Genomic DNA, 20142 nt, shown 5'->3' with positions numbered 1-20142 from the left:
TATACCTATTAATTCTTACACAAAAGGAGATACACAAAAGGAGAAAGCGTGCCCCTTGCCTTAACAGAAGACACAATTTTGAGAGAAAGACAATATCTGTAAAGTGAGATAAGCTTTGCCTTTCTTAAACTGACATGGGATCATGTGATTTTCCTGCTAAAAGTCTTTGCCATTGTCATATTGCTTTTAAATAAAAGCAGAAACTTTCTAGAATGACTGGCAAATACTCTGTGATCTAGCTCATCTTTCCATCTCTAATCAGTCTCAGTATCCTCATTATCCACAGTACTCCAGTCCCATGGACTGGGCAGCCATTCCAGCACTCACCATTCCCTTTCACATTACCATGCTTTACCATGTGATTTTCTTTTCCTGGAATATATCTACCATTGGTGTTATGATATTGGTATGACACTTAGTAATCATACCATACAAAGAATTTTTAGAATTGCTGTTTAATATTACCTTTACTATCTTATTTTAACTTTTGCCTATGCCAATAAACTGCAAGACGAATGCTGTCGTGCCAACCTCAGCTTTGTAACCCCACAAATCCTATCAAAATTCCTACTTAATTAAACAAAGTAAGAAAAATTAGGATGAAATGAAAAATAGAATAATAATACTAACCATGTGGTATTAACAAAAGAGACTAAGGACTATGATTGAACTAGCAATCATGTTAGCTAAGGATGACTTCAAGGAAGAGGTAAAACTTTTGGTCTTGCTTAACATGTCAAACTGAAGACTTGGAAGCAGGTTCGTGCTCTGGTGGCAATGAGTGCACCACCAACTGAGAAACCCTTGCATATCTATCAAGCTTATTTGTAAGAAGGAAAGCATAGGCAAAAGAATTAGGGAACTCATACTTGGTAATTGCATAAAATGTATCGACGTCTCATTAAGATTTGGAACAATCCTATGAGATATGAATTTACATCCATTTTAATAAGGGGTATTGAAAGTTTCCAAGAATCAAATAAATTACACAAAACCATCCACATTAGGTGGCAGAGCTAGGATTCAGACTGAGGAGTATACCAAAGCTCGTGATCTTTTCAGTATATCAGGAGGTTACTCAAAGTTCCTAAACAAAAGGAAAGAAAAGGAATATAGCTTTCATAGCATGTTGTCTAGGAAAGGAAGAAAAAAATATTGAAACTACTATTCATTCACTTAAGGTTTTAGTAAAGCTACATCCTGGGGATACAATGGTAAGTACCAAAATAGCAGAAATGTATAGCCCTTGTTCTTTTGGAGTATATGAGAAGCATAAGTAAAATGTAATGAAAAGTACATGAATAAATGCAAAATTACAACAGTATTAAATGTAATTTTAAAAAAATAGCTATTTGGTACTTTGAATTTGCAATAATGTAAAGAAGAAATATATTCCACTCTTTCTTTCTGATATGACAAAAAAATGGTGATCTATGGGCACCTGGGTGACTTTGTTAAGTGTCTGCTTTACACTCAGGTCAAGATCTCAGGGTCCTGGCATCAAGCCCTGCAATGGGTTCCCTGCTCAGCGGGGAGTCTGCTTCTTCCTCTCCCTCTGCCCCTCCTCTCCTGCTCATGCTCCCTCCCCCTCCACCAAATAAATAAATAAAATCTTTTTTTTTTTAAAAGATTTTATTTATTTATTTAAATTTTTAATTTTTTTTTTTTTTTATGATAGTCACACAGAGAGAGAGAGAGAGGCAGAGACACAGGCAGAGGGAGAAGCAGGCTCCATGCACCAGGAGCCCGATGTGGGATTCGATCCCAGGTCTCCAGGATCGTGCCCTGGGCCAAAGGCAGGCGCCAAACCGCTGCGCCATCCAGGGATCCCAATAAATAAAATCTTTTAAAAAAGAATGATGATCTAAAAGAAAAGGTGGAATACAGGAGTCTGTGCATTGGCAGAGAAGAGTACTCAGAAAGAAGAAACATTTCAGGGATAGGAAATAGTATAAGCAAAAGTCCTGAGAACAGGAGGGACCATATTATGTTTGAGGAACTCAGAAAAGAATATTGTATTCTAGAGTTTTTGACCTAAGACAACAGTACATAGTAGTGTTCTTACATTGAAATCTGGGAAAACAGGAATATTTGGTGTCTTAGAAAGATCAACTTTGATTTTAATCAAAGCATCAAGCTGAGCTGGTCAAATTTCTTGCCTTCTTTAATCATCATGTTCCTCACTCCATGGAGAGGTAAGCTCTGAAGCCACAGATACTCTACTCAAGCTGCAGCATATGATGGATTTCCTTCAGAGGAATCACTAGAACAATTGTTATAAATTTCCTTAAGAAAGAAGTAGGGATAGTTCAGAAATCTGGGATTCATAATAGGAATAAGCATGGTCTTTGGATTGTGTCAGGTTTGGCTTCAAACCCAAATCTTCGTAGCTTGGTCAGCTTGTGCAGGCAACTTAAATTCTGAGTCTCAGATTCTTTATCTATAAGACACTGTAATGAGTAAATAGAAAAGGAATATAAAGGGCTAAGCATATATTCAAAACCTTGTCCTGATTTTCCCCTTTCCTTCCTTCATTCAATTCCATTTCATCTTCTACTATGCATACTGCTTTTGATCTTCCAAGAAAATTCCTTCTATTTATCCCTGCCTTCCCTTTTTTGGTTTGGTATTTTTTTTCTCTTTTATTCCTGGTGATAAAGTCTTATTTTTATTACCTGCTTGCTATATTGAACCCCCGAGAGTATTATTCTATCTTGAGCCAGGGCTAATCTCTTCTAGGTTACTTTTTCCTTAAAGAAATGATGCTGGATACTATTCTATATAATTACACTCCTTTCTATGGCACACACACAAACAAAAGACAAGGCAGGCAAATTAGATTTTTGTCCATTTCAAAGACAAGAGCTTCCCAGAAAATTATGTTGAATCAATGAGGCTCACTTAAGAAAGCAAAGTCCTTTGTGAGGGGGGGTGTTTTGAGAAGTCCAAGTGATTTGCTACACAGTAGTGCTTATTTTGGGGTAATAATTCATGGAAATATACTTTTTAATTCAATTTGCAATAATCCCTATTTCATCAAAACCACCACTTAGGTCCATGTTTCTTTTTATCATTTATCCATTATTAGCGGCATTACAAAAAAAAAAAAAAAAAGAACAAGTGTCAGGCTTGGAAATACCAGCTGCCTTGTTTTGCATTTTCCTTAAATGAGCTTTTGTGTTAGCTAGGAATAGCCTGTTCTGGAAGCCAGTTAAATGCCTACAGTTAACATTGTTAATCCAGAGGGTGGCAACCTAGTTCTCCCTCTAAATGTTACTATTTTCAAGAAACAAAGCTATGAATAACAGAAAGCACTGTCCCTTCCCATTCTTTCTATATATGTAGTCACCATTCATCTCTCTTTCTCTTAAATTTCTATTTTCTTATCTGTAAGTGCCCCTCTAAATGGTAAGTTCTTGAATCAAGAGACTTTATCTTGTCCACAATTATATACCCAGCACACATTAAGTGTCCCATAATTAGGATTTTAATTAAGAAATGGGGAAAGATCCCCCTACCTCAGTGCATCTATCATTTGCTTGCAGTGAATCCTACGGTCTTTCCTGTCATAGCCTTTCTCAAAGGTTTTCTTACAGGAAGAGACCAAGAAAAAAATTAGTGCCTAGTATGCCAGGTGTCATGTTCTATACTTTTTCATACATTATCTCATTTAACTTATACTCAGCTATGGCAGTTAAATATTTGCCCCCATGTTTTACAGAAAAGAAAACTAGGGCTCAGAGAAATTAGATGACCATTTCAAAGTTATATAGCAAGAAAGCGTTAGAATATGGGTTTTAAAACATAGCAAAGTTGGAGAAAACTATCTTTTGGCTGGAGGTCATGGTGGCAGGGGTTGATCTGGGGAGGAGAAAGAAAAAGAGAACAATGAGAAGTGAAGAAAATTGACCACAAGAATTCTAACAGAAACTGTAAGTGAATGGGATTATGTATTTTGTGAATATAACATCTATTTGAAAAAGTCTGAACAGGTATTTGAAATGTAAATGATTAGATCTCCAAGTACACTTTGATTATCTGTATATCTAGTTTTTAGCATAGTCTACATTTTTCAGTAAGAATAATCTATAATAAGGCTAATAATAAAATAGTTGATTTAAGACATAAAATATTAATCATTGAATTCTTTACATAACTAGAATGTGAAAAATTTAGCCTAATACTGTCTTATGCTACAATTGTTCAGTCTGTCTGATTTTGTGAGCCAAATGGCTTGGCATAAAGGGCATGGGTTCTCTCTGGGGGGAGTTTTGAGCAAAAGCAATCTCAGGCAGTGATGCAATTATAGCACCTGCAAATATTATTGTAACCTTTTCTACCCACAATGTACCACAGGTTGGGTTCCCAGGGAAGCAAATTCTAAGATGGAATTTAGCATGCAGTGTGCTTATTTAGGTATGCCTTTGGGAGCAACACCTGTGGAAGGGATTAGTGGGAAGCAGAAGTTGGCACAAGGAGAAATCAAGCTGCAATTTAGCCAACCACAGCCTCTATTAATCACATGGAAAGCTTTGGGGGCTAGAATAGCACCTTGGAATTGTCCCAAAATAGTCAAAGATGACCGGGCCTTTGTACTACTGGATTGATTAATCCTCCATTGGGAGCCATGCTAGACAAGTGCTTGACCTTGGGTATGGCAAATCTCTGCAGCCAGGGCAATCCTTGAAGGAGCAGATGGTAGAAGGCTATTGCCTGACAGCACATGAGCAGATTAGGTCTTTTATGGAAGAGAAATTTGGGTGGTTTTGGCACATACCATGTCGATGACAGAGTTCAGATGACATAACACTCTCCCTGGATGTTCTTCCAAGAGAGGGCTATCCAACCATGGGAAGGTGTTCCTTTCCTCTGTACTAGTACAGCAGCTACATGGTTATTAGAGTCTGCTTGCATTTATTGATAAGCCCGTGTATAGTTTTAATTTAGGTAAGACAAAAGAGGGCCATTTGTCAGATTTTTTTGGTTATATTATAGATGAGCTTATAGACAAACTTTAAAAAGTGTGTCTGTTAACTTGGGCTGCCATAACAACATATCACAGACTGGGTGGCTTAAACAATAGAAATTTATAGCAGCAATGTCCACAGTAGCCAAACTGTGGAAGGAGCCTCGGTGTCCATCGAAAGATGAATGGATAAAGAAGCTGTGGTTTATGTATACAATGGAATATTCCTCAGCCATTAGAAACGACAAATACCCACCATTTGCTTCAACGTGGATGGAACTGGAGGGTATTATGCTGAGTGAAGTAAGTCAATCGACGAAGGACAAACATTGTATGTTCTCATTCATTTGGGGTATATAAATAATAGTGAAAGGGAATAAAGGGGAAAGGAGAGAAAATGAGTGGGAAATATTAGAAAGGGAGACAGAACATGAGAGACTCCTAACTCTGGGAAACGAACTGGGGGGGGGGGGTGGAAGGGGAGGTGGGCAGGGGGTGGTGGTGACTGGGTGACGGGCACTGAGGGGGGCACTTGATGGGATGAGCACTGGGTGTTATTCTATATATTCGCAAATTGAGCACCAATAAAAAATAAATTTATATTTTTTTAAAAAAAAGGAATTTGTTTTCTCATAGTTCTACAGATTAGAAATCCCAGATCAAGGAGGTGGCAGATTTGATTTCTGATGAAGGCTCTCCTTCTGTCTTTCTGATGGCCACCTTCACACTGTGACCTCACATGGCCTCTTGCCCATGCATGTATGGAGAGAAAGATCTCTGGTGTCTCTTCTTTTTTCTGATAAGGGCACCGGCCCTATAAGAATAGGGCTGCATCCTTATAACATTGTTTAACTTTAACTACCTCCCCAAAGGCCCCATCTCCAAATATTTTGGGGAATAGAGCTTCAACACAGGAATTTGGGGGGATATAGTTTTTTAAAAATTTTTTTTTGGGGGGATATAGTTTAGTTCATAATATTGAGTAACTAAATGAAGAATTGTATTAAATGTTGTACAAAATGTTAATGTTTCTTTGGTTCTTGATCCTTCTCTGTAGAGACCTTGTAAATTTCTATGGCTGACAGTGCCTTGTTTGATTTTAATTAGCTGTCCTTTTAATTTATATTTTGGCTTACTCTGAATTTACTCTATTATTATATACCTGGGCTTAATGCTCCTAATTTCAAAACCTATCTTCTATGCTTGCTCATTTAAGCTTCACATTGTTCTGTGTATTCCACAAAAAATCTGACTTTTCTTTTTTGGTTCTACTTAACTTACATGTATAGCTGAGATGTATACAACTCTATACTCTCATGTTAGTTGGGAAGAACAACTCATAAAGACTTGGGCAGAAATTCTGTCATTTTGATTGTAATTCAAATTGTTTCATTACAAAGAGACTTCCTTCAGTAAGGTGCTTACTCTCTGAGCCTGTAATTCTAAGTTTTTACACTGAGAAAATAACTATATTATAAGCAATATAATAGCCTAATAATAAGTTTATAGTACAATAAGTTATGACACCTATGCTCAATAAAATAACATATAGCCAAAAAATTTGCTTAATATTTTAGACAAGGACTACCTCCTATATTTTAAGTAAAAATCTATTTGTATTTCAAAGTAGTTTATAAAAATTTCTGTGTGTGTATGAATATTTATATACATAGAGAAGCAGAGAATAATATATAGCAAACTATTAATAGATGCTATCCCTGAGGGGTGGGAATATAGATAATGTTTATTTTATTCTTGATGTTTTACCTATTCCTATTTTTTTCAAACTTTCTACAGTTAAAATGCCTTAAAAATATGGTGAATGCTTAAATTTTGTGAGAAATAATAAATTAGTACTCAATCTAATATTATTTACAATAATGGTAGTTAATATTGATTGCTTACTATATGCCTATTGCTGCCCTAAGATCTTTATCTAAATTAGTTCATATAACTCCACAAGTCTACAGCAACCATATAGGGATTTCTGTATATTTCTTAAATATAGTGATGATAGCAAGCACAACAAGAACCCTGTTTTTCGACAGCTATTCTTTACTGTCAACTGCACATGAACTATATTACAGTTTAGTGTTCAATGATGGAACAGAAAAAAATATTTTTAAAATAAAGGAAAACATAGTAAAGAGTCAGGAATATATCCATGTATACATGTGATGAAAAAATGCTAAAGGAAATAGAAACCAAAACATGAAAGCACATGACGACTCCTAGACCTTGAAGAGTTACCCTAATTTTCCTATTTACAGATGAAGAAAATCTGTTTCAGAAGAGAAAAAAAAAAGAGGATGTGAAGGCCATCCAAATTTAGAACTAGACCTCAAGTCTCTACTCTCAACTCCCTATTTTTTCAATGATTATTTATACTTGGGGTGGAATATAACATCAGCACATCAGGACTGTACATTATCCTAGAGCACAATATTCACGAAGTATTTATCATTCCAAAAGTTATTTCACCAACGATTGGACTAGGGTCTGGACTTCTTGTCAGAATTGATTCCTGTGAACCATCACATCAGAACCTGAAGTCAGATTTTTATGATATTTAATCCTGTGATTGCTAATTTATAGATATGGAAATGGAGGGCAAAATTTTTGAAATATTGTTTAATGGTATATACATACTGAGAACTTGGCTAAGGTAGACAATACTCAAAATCAAGGCCATTTTACTTGAAACTCTTATCTTACAAGGCTTGTCACCCCTCAGTAGAACCCTTTGAATGAGAGAAAAAAACACATCAAGAGATGCAAAATGATAAAGGTAAAAGTTTCTTCATTTTACTATTGTTAGTACAAGGCCAAATCTTATCAAAATTCCTTCCAAAACTTTAGCAAATGGAAAAAAGCAGTATTTTGGTGAGGACACAAAACTGAAATAGAAGTTATGAATGACATGAAATACTAACCTCAGCTTCCAATTTACATTTTTTTTTTTTGCAATATAATGTACTTTTGAAACTCTGATTTGCATTGCTGCAAATAGCATCTGCTTTTTAAAATGATTTCAGGATTTTTTTTTTTCAGTTAAATAAAAATGACAGGAAAAAAACTGCATTCCAAGAGCTGTGTAAGTACAGTAAGATGGAGTCCTGTTTTTACTTTGTTAGTGCTCTCCTACTGTTTACTGTTGTATCTCCAGGGTCTACCAGACTGTCTCTGGCACACAGCAAGAGCTAAATAAACATTTTGGGAAATAAAATAATAAAGAACCCACAGAGACTTGATCTTGTTCTTCGATGTTAACACTTCCCTCTAGTAATAGATTAGTTATCAAAAATGGGTTGGAGACAAATTGTTTTGCACCCACTACTTCTGTTACTAGGTATTAAGGAAATGATCTGAAAATTATCTGAGAAGTGAGGTTGGAGGAATAGTAGAGTGCAGTTTGTCCTCCTTCTTTGTCCCTAGTCTCCCCAGGGCCTGGTTCCCCACCCTAAGGGCATGGCTGTGAACTCCTTACCTGCAGAGAAAACCTAGGTTTCTAGAGGTAGCTTGCTCTTTTTCTTTCTTTCTTTTTCTTTCTTTCTTTCTTTCTTTCTTTCTTTCTTTCTTTCTTTCTTTCTTTCTTTCTTCTTTTCTTTCTTTCTTCTTTCTTTCTTTCTTTCTTTCTTCTTTCTTTCTTTCTTTCTTTCTTTCTTCTTTCTTTTTCTTTCTTTCTTTCTTTCTTTCTTTCTTTCTTTCTTTCTTTCTTTCTTTCTTCTTTCTTTCTTTCTTTCTTTCTTTCTTTCTTTCTTTCTTTCTTTCTTTCTTCTTTCTTTCTTTCTTTCTTCTTTCTTTCTTTCTTTCTTTCTTTCTTTCTTTCTTTCTTTCTTCTTTCTTTCTTTCTTTCTTTCTTTCTTTCTTTCTTTCTTTTTCTTTCTTTCTTTCTTTCCTTTCTTTCTCTTTCTTTTTCTTCTTCTTTCTTTCAGATTTTATTTATTTATTCATGAGAAACACACAGAGTGAGGCAGAGACACAGGCAGAGGGAGAAGCAGGCTCCCTACAGAGAGCCTGATGTGGGACTTGATCCCAGGACCCCAGGATCATGCCCTGGGCCAAAGGCAGAAGCTCAACTGCTGAGCCAACCAGGTGTCCCTAGAGGTTTCTATATAGGGGAGTAGAATGCAACCTGCTATACCATTCTTCCTTGTCAAGTAAGGAACACAACGAAATGCCCAGCATAGTCTCTGGGCCACTGTACTTTCATGTTCTATGGCTCTCTTCTGTCCTTTCCCTCACTGCTGGCAGCTGTGGCTCTCCAGGCCACAGTAAGACCCAGCGTCCCAAGTTAATGGGGGAGCTAGAAGGATACAGAAAACAAGGTAGTTCCTGCACCAGCCAGTGTCCTGGGAAGAAATCGGACAGGGACACAATAACTAATGTTACTCAAGATATCTTTTTCTCGAGCCAGGGATTTATGTATAGAGGGAATTTATATCCTTTTATTAAACAGGCTGGTGTGTTTGTCCACTGAGTAGCCAGTCTCAAGAGAGACCTTAAGGAAGTTCTGTTTAGTCTCTTCAGTTTCTAGTGTCTTCAGTGAAGAGTAAAATCTTCTCCAGCTTCAAGGTTTACAGGGTGATAAGCTGCAACAGTACTCCCCAAGGCGAGCAGTGTCTCACCCCAAGAACACTGCCCTGCTCTGGGGCTATGGGAAGCCTTCCCGAGTCTTTCCATTTACTATGTTCTTGGAGGACTTTTGGAGTCCACAGGCCTTGTCTTATTGGATGTTCACAGAGGCATGTGGTTTTCACTCTGCTATGAAAAAGGAACATGTACTTTTTACTTTAAAGTCCAAAGGAACTAAATTTATTTGCTCCACTTTTTCACGTATACAACGTCCATTGTTGTACTCTAAGGTGACATCTAATAAGCTTGTCTCAAAGTTACTTTTAAAAAAATGGAATTTTTTTTCTTTTTCCAAATAAAGTGGACTCGAGTAAGGAAATACCATTCATCCAAACATTTATTTATTTTTTTATTTTTTAAAAGATTTTATTTATTTACTCGTGAGAGACACAGAGAGAGAGAGAGAGGCATAGACATACGCAGAGGGAGGAGGAGGCTCCATGCAGGAGCCTGATGCGGGACTCCATCCAGGAACTCCGGGATCACGCCTCAGGCCAAAGGCAGACACTCAACTACTAAGCCACCCAGGCATCCCTATCCAAACATTTTTTGAGTAGTTGCTATGTGACAGGAATCTTCCAAGATTCTCAGAAGAGTGGGATAATTAGATTTTGGATTGATAATAACAAAAACAATTATTGTTGAGCACTTTCTCTATGTAATATAAAGTGCGATAACCAGATATATAAAGATATGTCAAAGAAGCAAAATAAAAAGTAAATAGCTGCTGATTTGCTTGTGACAAATGACAGAAGGTCTTGACAGAGCAAAACAAATGGAATTGCCCACTGGACCTTGACCCAGTGCATAGCCATGACATATCACAATCTGGGCTGTAATGGATAAGGTCTTCATGAGCAAAGATTGGAGACAAAGGGAGCTCATGGGATGCTGTCTTATCTGTAGAATATGTATACAACTTGGATTGGTTATCGGGTCTAAGCAAGTCTTGAAGCCAAGTCAGTATTTAGGTGTTTCTATCTGTGGAAATTTCTCCATTCTTCCAGTCAACTCCTTGTGTTTCTTAAGACATAAAACAATTTACTATACTCAAAATTTTTAAGAGCCTGATTTCTTATTTTTTGTGCTAGTTCTGTTTCTAAGAGTACCAAAATAACTACACTTACACTCAGATGTTCTCACGATTGTGATAATCAAATGGAATTTGATTATGTTAATCATATGTTCTAATAGTACAAATATATGTTCTAATAGTACATTTATATGTTCTATATATATGTTCTAATAGTACATTTGGGTCTATGAGAAAATAGCCTTAGTAATTAGGTCCACTAATGCAGTTAGCTAGATATTGACACAACTCTGAAAACTTGAAACATATCAGTTTCAAACATGTTCTTCCAAACCTGTACAACTTGTGTAATAAGTTTGTATGAATTTTATCTATGGATATCTTTCTTTTTATAAAAGGCAAAGAGGAACCCTTATTATAATTTATATACATAAATCCTATTCAGTATGTTAAACTTCTATAGGCAGTTTCTCTTTCAAAATAAAATTTTATTTTTAAAAAAAAAGAATTTAAGCATATAGGCAGCCAATGATTCAAAATGGGTCACTGTATTTGCACATAATGACAAACACTTGAAAGTGAGAAGCTTAGAGATATTAAGATTCGTTACTCTGACCCACTGAAACTTACTATCACTTCAATTTTACAAGTCAGCATTTTAAAGTCTCCTAGCTATAATAAATCATAAAAATCTTCTAGTTATAATAAACATTAAGCTACTCTCTGGTAATAGACAGTGGTACATTTAAATAAAAAATGAATGACATATGTCATAATCAAGAACAATTGGCAGACATAGCAAAGAGCAGCTATTTTAGAGGTTTCTTTCCACATCTTTTCCACACCTTATCTCCTCATGAAATATAGAAAATATTCAAATAATTCAACAAATTGTACCTCTAAAGATTGTGTTCCAGTGTATTATCAAGGTAGTTTTCTTTTTTAACAGCCGATACCTAGTTTTGCAAAAATGATCTTAATAAAATGTTTAATTGCATGTTAACATAGGAAAGTAAAGCAACTCTAACTTTAGGGATAAAGGAAATAAGGAATGAAGAAAAGATCTTCTATTCATTATTTTAAGAAATATTTTTTGAGAGAATGAGAATACTATAAGTCAAACGTTCTAGGCACTCGGGATATACACATAAATAAGACAACTTGCATTCTAATGGAGGATATAAGCAAATAGCATATAAAATACTATAATGTATAATGGTAATAAATTTTGTTCACTTATCTCATATTTATTGAGCACCTACTAAACGCTAGGGACAGTAGGAGGTGCTTAAGATTTATCAGTGAATGAAAACAGATATCCCTACTCTTGTGAGGCATGCACATTAATTCTATGAAGTAAATAAAGCTGAATAAAGTGAGACTAACAGACTTGTTTTTAAGATAGAGGAGACAAGGAGAGCCTGAGAAACTGATATTTTAATGTAGACTAGAACGATAAGAAGGAGTGAGACGTGTGAAGATCTGGGGGAGTAGGATTCTAGGCTGAGAAAATATCAATTGTAAAGGCTTTGAAACGGACAAAAGGTGTGGGTGCTAGGAATGACCAGAGCTCTATTGCTCGAGAACAGTGGCATGGGCGTGAGGGGCATGAGGCCAGACCAGAGGGATAAAGGGATGTCAAAAATACAAATCCAAAACAAAGATCATGGTAACATTTCCAGATTTTGACCCAAGTGTGGCAGGAAGTCATTAGCAGGTTTGAAGCTGGTGAGTGACATGATCATATTTATCTTTTTAGAGGATTCCTCTCAGTAATATATGAGGACTAGATTGTGGAGGGAACAACAGTGGAAGCAGGGGGGTCATCTAGGAGGCCACTGTATTAGAGGAGAAAAGAGATGTTGGCGGCTTAGAAAAGAGTGATCAAAGTGGGTCTGGCAAGAAGTGACCAAATTGGGATATATTTTGAAGTTAGAAGACAAAATGATTTGCTGATGGATTCAAGGTTGCTTGTCAGGGAAAGCAAACATTCAAAGTCCACTTAGGTTTTGGCCTGAATAGTTGGGTAAATTGTGATACCATCTACAGATAAGGAAAATAAGAAAGAGAAGCGGCTTGTTGATGGTGGGAAATCATGAGTTATTTTTGGACATGAAAAATTAAAGATGCTTATTATATGCTAAGATGTCAAGGAAGCAGTGATATGTTCAATTCTATGGCTTATGGGAGAGGTTGGGGCTGGAGATAAATTTGGGAATCTGTGGAATTTAGATGAAAGCCAGAGTATAAACTGGAAAAAACTCAACTAAAGAGAGATGAAAAATGGAAAAGACAAGAGAGGTAAAGATTAAGCCTTTGTCATCACAGAATTTAGAAGTGGGAAGAAGAGGAGTCAGCAAATCCCTGGGAAGAAGCATTAGATGTGAGCTCTTAAGTGTTAGCAGCAAAAGGAGAAAGGAGGGCCAGATGAAAGCTCAGAGGTGAGAAAAGCAGGATCTGGTAGAGAGTGGAAAGCAACTTCTTTATGACCGGAGAGCAGAATACAAAAGAGAAAGAGATTAGAATTGACCCTAGAGAGGGAGGGACCCGTAATAGTGATGAAGGCTGTTATGGTTATCAAAGCAAAAAATGATGGTTGCCTGCTCCTGGGGGTGGCAGGAGGCATGGAACACAACAGTTCAGTTGGGGAGATTCCTATGAGGCAGGAGTATCCAAATTTAATGATGTTTTGGTTTTGGAGGTGAAAAGAGGCAGCTCAGGTTTTAGCTTGACTGTAATGCAGATTATTATTCTATCTTCCATATTTCCTTTTAAACATTCCATAAAAATATAGTTGTTGTGAAGACAGGAAGAAAATTACTTATAACCCCAACTAGCTTAACAGAAATATTAATATTCTTTCCACATTTTAACAGTGTGCTTGCCTATAATTTTGCAATGTGGCTATCCTAATAAACATACCCATCTCTGGGTTTTTTTTCCCTCATTTATATTATGCCATAAACGCTTCTATGTTGCTTCATAATTTCTATAATTATCATTGAAATGAAAGCATATTATTTCATAGAGTACAATTATTTAATTTACTATTTCTCCTTATTTTAACAGTGCTATTACTTCCAATATCTAATCATTGTTACTAGAGGTACATGCTCATGAACATGTATTTTTCTTGTTTTTGAATTATTTATGCAGAATATATTTGAAGATGCTGAAAACACATAAATATCACCAACTGCTTTCTAAACATTTTGCCAATAGACAATTCTCTCAGGGATATACCAGTGTACCAGGTTCACCACAATCTCAATGGAATTAAATATTTTTCTTAAAAACAGCTTCTGACAGAATCTGTGTGAATTTCAATTTCAGTATTATTTTAATGAGTGTGTTTCATATCTAGCAAGAATAATTATTTACCTAACTAAATACTGTCCTTGTTGCTAAGCATTTATATATTAAGATTTAGGTTACTTAATTTTTTTATTCAGTTATAGGTTTCTCGTATAATGTTATTTATTAATAATGAGTTCCCCTGAAAAGCTTTCATAAGATTTGAACTAAAAAAAAAAAAAAATACACAGAATCTGGAATAAAAATAGGAAGGTTTGTGTCCTAGTTTTAGTATTTACTAGTTAGGTTAGAATCCTAACTCTTATTCACAATCCAAGCACAGTGAATTGTGCTTTCCAGCTGACTTGGGTTTAAAGCCCTACTTTCTCAGTATTTCACAGAATTATGGTTTGGGGTTCAAGTAAGTTACCATATGCATAAGTGTTTAAGTAGAAACTATACAAATTTTTGTGATATTATTATTTGAGCATTTTAATTGGGCACTTGGAGGTGGAGGAGACTATGCAATTCTTGACATCATTGAAGCCATAACAGGTAGTGTCTGTCTTCTGCTTATACACCAGGTCAGTCTTGTGTCCAGTGAACAGAACAATCCAGGGATATTGATGCTTTTAAATAAATATATGTAGATATATTTACATTTTAATTGCCAATTTAGTCAACTAAAGAAATATACAAAGAATAAATTCATGAAGCTTAGAAATTATATTGGAATTCCCTGATGGGTTCAATGCCCATTTTAGATTTTCATATACTATATAATATAACAGAGATAACAGAACCAATAAAATGTTTCCAGGACTAAAACATCCAGTATGTAAATATTATTTTTGATGGCATTTTAAAAATAAAAATTAACCATGCAGTAATTGTTATGCCAGACTAATGACTTAATGATAATCAAATTGGACTTTCCTGCCTTTAATTATGGTTAAAAAAAATAAAGCTAAAGATGATGAAATTGGTAAAGACTCAAGATTCTAGATAATTCAGTAAGATATATTATCAATTATTAAAAAAGACAGATGATAGCTACATTTATTATGGTGAGCAGAGTATACTATATGGACTTGTCAAATTACTTGTTGTACACCTTTAATATAACACTATCTATCAACAATATTTTAATAATAATTTTTTTGTAAAAGAACATGTTGATCTGAGCAACAACAAAAAATAGACTTCCCAAGTTAGTCAATGATAAGATATGAAGGACAGCATGTTATATTTTTTTCTGGGCAAAAGAAAAGATTCTGGGATCCCTGGGTAACGCAGCGGTTTAGCGCCTGCCTTTGGCCCAGGGCGCGATCCTGGAGACCGAGGATCGAATCCCATGTTGGGCTCCCGGTGCATGGAGCCTGCTTCTCCCTCTGCCTGTGTCTCTGCCTCTCTCTCTCTCTCTGTGTGACTATCATAAATAAATAAAAATAAAAATAAAAATAAAGAAAAGCTTCTTCATTAACAGATATTTACAATTCATGTTCTTTACTAAATATTTAAGAGATACTACAATTATTGAAGATAAATTAATGTGCAGAGACACAGTTATTATTTTATCTTGTTTTTCTCTTGTCCTAAGTATTTGCCAAACATAGATGCTGAATTCATCTGAAGTATACACACTAAGAAATGGCTTCAGCCAAAGCACAAAGCACAGAAGAACTCTTCTGATGGGTTTATTTCCACCACATCTTCCCTCATCTGAATTTTTTTTTTTTTTTTTTTTTTACTCCTTGGCTCCTCCCTTATGCAATAAATCATTCTGACCTCTGGCACAGCCAAGGGAATAGTTACAGTCACTTCTACAATCTTAAATTTTTTCCAGTAACTGTTACAATTTTGAAAATTGCAATGCATTTAGGGAAATACAAACTCTTTATTTTTCCCCTAATTGTTTTTCATTTAAATACAGATATTAGGTACACATATCAGAGCGGGAAACTGTTCCCACTAGTGTGTTCATCTAATTTAGGTGATGGAAGCTATTCAAGAACTGTCTTTTGCTATGATCTTGGAAAACTCACTTGACAAATTTAGACTAAATACCACCTCTGCAGCAGTGACTTTAATGGTTAGCACCTGTGCTGAGAATTTCATAGTCCTTCTGGACTGCCAAAAGCTTCATCTCCTTGTGAACTTTCCCATCTTCTAAAACTTATCATGAACTCTCATCAGTCTTAACCATATGCTTCACATTTGTGAATGTATCACTCATGTGCTTCTATAATCTGCACTTGTGATGGTTCAGAGTTAAATAGCAACACTGAAATCACAGGGTGTCACAGAGGAATCATTTCTGCTCATTCTTAATAGTGAGTGTGAAATGGAAGTGGTCAAGAGCAGGAGATATCATTTTCCTTGAAGCAACCGGTTGTAAAGAAGACTTGTGTCAGGTAATAACACCATTTTCCATACAGGAATCTGGAACCAAGGTATTGTCCTGTCCTTTCTCTCTCTGCCATTTTTATATCCACAGTATTCCTTGAATCATCTTCTTCTTGTCTTCTGCCACTTTTCTAGTTGAATCAAAATCACAGTTCATCAGTATTAGTGAAATAGACTTCTCACTTGTCATCCTGTGTTAATCTTGTCCAACTTAAATCCCTATTACCGCCAAACTGATTTATATTTTTGTTTAAAATGTTAAATATTTTGAGTTACAGAAAACTAGACATTCCTTCAAACTCCCATCCACTCATCACTCACACATTCTTTCTTATGGCTTCAGATCACTTACAGTTGTAGCTATTGTCTTATAAAGCACTTTAATGCCAGTAATAGAAATGCTTTATGTGCTCATGACGAAGGTACTTTAATTATCCCTGTCAGCCTTGGATGCCATAACAAAATACCACAGATTGGGTAGCTTAAGAAACAGAGATTTATTTTCTCACAGGTCTGGAGGCTGGGAGCCTGAGATCAGGGTGGCAGATTAGTCAGGTCCTGGTGAGAGCCCTCTTCTTGGCTTGCAGATAGCTACTTTCTGTGTCCTCACATGGCAGAGAGCTCCCCATGTCTTGATGCCATTATACTGGGAGTTAGGATTTTTACATACAAATTTTCAGGGGGCACTGTGGAGTCCACAGCAATTCCTGGTTTAGAGAAAGGATTGAGGTACACAGACTTCAGGAAAAAGGAAATAAGCACAGAAAGGTTAAGTAATTTGCCCAAGGTTAATATGAAGCCAGGCAGTATAGTTTCAAAGCTGATATTTTTAGCCAATATCCTATCACCTTTTAAAGAAAAATAAAGCATTACAAAAATAGTGAAGTTAAAGGCTTCTTCTTACTTCTCCAGAGGTAACCACATTTTGAAATCTGTGTATTTTCCCATCCTCACATATTTATATAGCTGTGTACATATATATGTGTTTATAATATAGATGCATATATACATATGTATATAACATATGCATATACAGATTCACATATACACCTATCTATATCACCTATATTTCTATATGTCTATAACAAATTTAAAATACGTATATATTTAATTCACATAAATGGAATCAAATGGTACCTTTGTTTCCAACCCTTTTTCTCACTTGATGATGTTTTATGAGCCCTATGTTTATTGCAAATTCTTATTTACCACATGTACTTTATCAGTGTTTCTTATCCTCATTCTGTCGTTTCCTCCTTAGTCATCTTGAATTCCATGACTGAGGAATGTCATCACCCCCTTGAATACATGTTCAACCTCCCGGCCCTCCCTCTATTTCATCAAGCTTGCCTGTCAATTACCACAGAAATGGTTCCACCCATTCCTCCCCTACACCCATTCTGCACATGAACCTGCTCAGATGAACATGGCAACAGAAGGTTGTGAGTGGTCTCGCTTCATAATTGTTATATTTATTTTACATAAAGGTTGAAAAACAATTGTAAACTTATGATTGGTAATTGTGTAGCCTGTTACTAATAGCTAACATCATGTTAATTCTTCATTCAGTCCTCCAGGTTATTCTGTGACTGTTTTCTATCTTCCCCTTTCTCCTCAAACCTCCATCATTCCAGCCTTCAGCTAGTGATATCACTTTCTATTCACGTAAAAAAAATGAAAGTAATTATTAAAAAGGTTCTACACCCACCTATTAGAACACCTGCCCACATACCTTCACCTGTGTGGTGTGCACTTGTCCACAGCTCTCCTGCTGAATGATCAACTGCCTGTGTTTCTAAGGTTTTGACCCTTTCCCACAAATACCAGGCTTTAATCTGGGGCATTACCCCAGCAATTCTTCCTTTTCTCCTGCCTTGTACATTTTCTCTCTACTGAATCATTTCTTCCATCAATACAAACATGCTACAATATAAAAAACAAAATTACAGACCTCTCTCAAGCCCACATTTCTCTTCACCCACTCTCCTATTAAATTATTCTGTTTTTTAACAAAACGGTCTGATTCCTCTCCTTTCACTTGTTCTTGAACTCATATCAATCGTGTTTTCACCTATAACACTCCTGCCCAATGCTATACCTGTCAAGACCATCAGTGACTTCATGTTTACTAATTTGAAGCCCACTCCTCTTCTTATTAACTCATCTACACACACCTTTAGCACAGTTGGTCACTCTTTTTGCATTTCCCTCCTTAGCTAGTGTGATTGATTATTTTTATGGTATTTTAGTGAATAAAATTGCTTCTTCTCTGTATTATGTGTTCACATCCTTGGCCCTTATTATTATTATTTTTTAATTAGGAATTTGAGGGCAGCCCCGGTGGCTCAGCGGTTTAGTGCCACCTTCAGTCCAGGACGTGATCCTGGAGACCTGGCATCGAGTTCCACATCGGGCTCCCTGCATGGAGCCTGCTTCTCCCTCTGCCTGTGTCTCTGCCTCTCTCTCTGTGTCTCTCATGAATAAATAAAATCTTTTAAAAAAATAGGAATTTGAAAAATACATATTGAGAATATAATTCTCCAGTTGCCATTTCCTTTAACTGTTTATTTATTTATTTATTTATTTATTTATTTATTTATTTATTTATGAGAGAGCAAGAGAGCGTACACAAGGGCAGGGGGAGGGGAGGTGAGTGGAGGGGAGAGGGAGAGATAAAGCAGACTCCCCGCTGAGTGGCTCGCCCTTCCTGGGGCTGTATCCCAGGAGTCTGACATCATGACCTGGGAGGAAACCAAGAGTTGTACGCTTAACTGACTGAGCCACCCAGGCATCCCAGTTTTTCCTTTTTTAAAAAAACTTTTTTGTTGGTGTCATTTTATTTTCCTTTAAATATTATATTTTGAGGAATTCAAAATTGTCAATCTTATCCTTTGTGATCTATATATTTTTAAGTGCCTTGTTTAAATAATGCTTCACTTTTCAAATATCCTAAATTCATTACCTATATTTTTCTTTAAAAATAATCCTTTTAAGGGGCATCTGGGTGGCTCAGTCATTTGGGCATCTGCCTTCAGCTCGGGTCATGGTCCCTGAGTCCTGAGATGGAGCCCCCACATGGGGCCCCCTGCTTAGCACTGCTTCTCCTTCTCTTGCTGCTCCATCTGCTGCTCCCCCTACTTGTACTCACTCTCATGCTCTCTGTCAAATAAATAAATAGAATCTTTTTAAAAATCCTTTTTTAGGAGAAAGACACATAAAGTATTTATTCAATGAAAAATAAATTTTCCCAACATAATTTATGGAATAATGCAATGTTTTGCTGATTTGTTATGCAACTTATAATGGATATCAAGTTCACATATGCAATCAGTTTGTTGCTAAGTTTTTAGTCTAATTTTTTGTTTCTCTTCCTTTACCAATAGCCATTTTGTTTGTATTACCATAGTTTTATAACAAGAACTGGCATCGAGTGAAGCAATGTCAAAAATGTTTTTGCAATTCTAGGACACTTGCTCTTTCATATATATTTTAGGAATATATTATGATTTACATAAACACTCTACTAAGAATTTTTGTTGAAGTTTATTAAATTGAATTAAATTTTGATTGTTTGGATATCCTTATTACTTTGAGTTCTCTAGCTGTTATATGTCAATGTACTTATTTTAGTCTCCTTTTATGACCTTTAATACAAGAATTGCCCCATATATGTCTTACACATCTTTTATCACATTTATTTCTTTTCACCTTACGGTTTGTGAATTTTGTAAGTGCATCTCTAAGCAACTGTTACTAGTGTATAGGAAGCTTACTGATTTTTTTTTTTTTGTGGTCTTGTTTTAGCAAT

General features: G+C 35.8%; 1 protein-coding gene across 1 annotated transcript in view; it reads right to left on the bottom strand.

Annotated features, from left to right (window-relative positions):
• TENM4 (teneurin transmembrane protein 4) overlaps positions 1-20142 on the bottom strand; it is a 2722049-nt gene that overhangs the window by 2286317 nt on the left and 415590 nt on the right. The window contains exon 4 of the mRNA XM_049099077.1: positions 8454-9730. The gene's annotated coding sequence lies outside the window, so the exon portion shown is untranslated. The remainder of the gene's footprint in view (positions 1-8453; positions 9731-20142) is intronic.

The sequence above is a fragment of the Canis lupus genome, chromosome 21 (genome assembly GCF_003254725.2).
Source record: "Canis lupus dingo isolate Sandy chromosome 21, ASM325472v2, whole genome shotgun sequence".
Taxonomy (NCBI): domain Eukaryota; kingdom Metazoa; phylum Chordata; class Mammalia; order Carnivora; family Canidae; genus Canis; species Canis lupus.
The sequence above is the reverse complement of the archived record's forward strand: the minus strand, read 5'-3'. Positions and strand labels throughout refer to the sequence as shown.